Raw genomic sequence first — 2342 nt, 5'->3', positions numbered from 1 at the left:
ACCCCTGGGTTCTGTCCAATGGTGTTTAAGAAGAAACACCCAGGAAGGGGCCGTCTGGACTTTCTTCTTCCTCCTGGACAGGATGTGACGCGATGGCAGGAGCGGGGCAGCCCCAGGGGAGCAGGAGGCAGCCTGGCCAGGGAGGCCCCACAGGCAGAGCCACAGGGAGGAGGGCCCTGGGCACCTGTGGGCTTCAGGACGGAGCAGGGGTCCCACCCTGAAGGGCCTGCACCCAACCATCATGAGACGAGCGCGCACACTCCTGCCTTGTTTACGCTCCTGTCGCTGGCGGACCGCCCTCCACGCTGAACCTAACGGCGGCCGAGAACAAGCCTGACCAATGTGCTCCCTTCTCTCCTCTAGGACGGAGGGAGATGCCGAGAAAACGGCCGGGGAGACATGGCGGTTTCTTTGCCAACGGCCAGGTGGCTGCTCTGGGGCTCAGTGACGTGGAGTGACCCGTTAATTTGCACCGAAACTCAGTTTTTCTGTCTTTGTCCTGTTGGGTGGAGGTGGTTAGAGCATCTGTCGCTGATTGAAGGGTCACAGGTTCGATCCGGTCAAGGGCACGTACCTCAGCTGCAGGCTCGATCCCTGGCCTGAGTCTGGGCACGTGTGGGAGGCAACCATCCGGTGTGTCTCTCTCACATCGAAATAAAAATGTATTTAAAAAAATAATAATAATAATAATTGGGAATGGCAGACGGGAGCCCGAGAGGGAGCAGGCACAGCCCCGGCCGGAGCCTCACTCGCCGGCCCCAGGCTCAACGCCCTCCTCCACGCCGGCGTGCCCTGCACGGAAGCTTCCAGAACAGGCATGGCCTCAGCTCACCCCTCGGCTTCCGCGTCCCACACGACTGGGACGGGAAGGCGCGTGCGGCCCGCGTTCCTTACACGCAGCACACGCCGCGCGTGCCTGTGTGTCAGGTCTCTGTCCGGGGTCTAGTTCTCTTCTCTGGGGAAGCTGCTCTGACACTCGGGTCCTCCGTGTCCCCACAGGACCCGGTGCTCGCCCCAGCGTGAAGGTGACGGCATTAAAGTAGTCGGTTTGCTCCGATGTCTTCCCCATTAACATGTAAACTCGCCCGGCCGGCGTGGCTCAGTGGTTGAGCCTTGACCTGTGAACCAGGAGGTCACGGTTCGATTCCGGTCAAGGGCACAGGCCCGGGTTGTGGGCTCGATCCCCAGTGTGGGGCGTGCAGGAGGCAGCCCATCAGTGATTCTCTCTCATCAGTGATGTTTCCATCTTTCTCTCCCTCTCCCCTCCTCTCTGAAAGCAATAAAATATTTTTTTAAATAAAATAAAGCGTAAGCTCGGAGCTGCTGGGTCAGGAGGCCGCCCGGCCTGGCCTTGCCCCTCCGCACGCGGGTGGCTCCGGGCGGGGCCGGCTCACCTGTCAGGCCCAAGACGCTTTCTGGCCTCAAGCCTTCTGTTGCCATAGCAACAGCCACCCTCTATTTTCTGAAAAGTGGTTCATCATTAGATTTGGGAGAAGAGAAATTCTATTTCAAACTTCAATTCAGCTCGCTCCTCTCTCCGCTAACACCATCCTGGGTGTTCTTCCTGGAAATTCAGAATGTCTTGGGACTGAACATCTGGGGGAAGGTGGGTGGTCTGGATGCCTGGGATCTACCCAGACCCAGGACTGGGCCTCCGAGGTCTGACTCTGACGTCAGGACTCACGTTTCCGTGGGACGTGGTCTCAGCAAACAAGCCAGAACTGGCATAAGAAAGCCAGCACGGCCCGGCCAGCGTGGCTCAGTGGCTGAGCGTCGACCTATGAACCAGGAGGTCACAGTTCGATTCCCGGTCAGGGCACATGCTCGAGTTGCGAGCTCGATCCCCAGTGTGGGGCGTGCAGGAGGCAGCCGATCCATGGTTCTCTCTCATCATGGATGTTTCTATCCCTCTCTCTCTCTTCCTCTCTGAAAACAATAAAAACATGTTTTCTTAAAAACACAGGCTACCAAGTTAACTTTAAATTTCAGGTGAACATCGAGATGTTTTCAGAGTGAGTGTGTCCGAGACGTTGCATGGGGCACACGCACACTGAAAGTTTTCCGTGTCCACCTGACCTTCCCACGTCACTGGGCACCACGTGTGTCACCTGGTCACCCTGGTCCCTGTGGCCTGCCCGTCAGCACCGCCTCCCGCCTCTGCCCGCTGGCGGGTGGACAGCCTGTCGCCGCCTGAGTGCGCACACCAGGCGAGCGGCACGCGGGGGCCGACCCTCCGGACAGAAGCAGGATTCCTGTTTAGTGGGATGTGGCCGGACCCTTTTCCCCATTAGGCAACGGCCAGGGAGTCTCCGGATCCAACTCGGCCCCGGCCTCGGCCTCGT

This window comes from Eptesicus fuscus, chromosome 4 (genome assembly GCF_027574615.1).
Source record: "Eptesicus fuscus isolate TK198812 chromosome 4, DD_ASM_mEF_20220401, whole genome shotgun sequence".
Classification (NCBI taxonomy): Eukaryota; Metazoa; Chordata; class Mammalia; order Chiroptera; family Vespertilionidae; genus Eptesicus; species Eptesicus fuscus.
Note: the sequence above shows the minus strand (reverse complement) of the source record.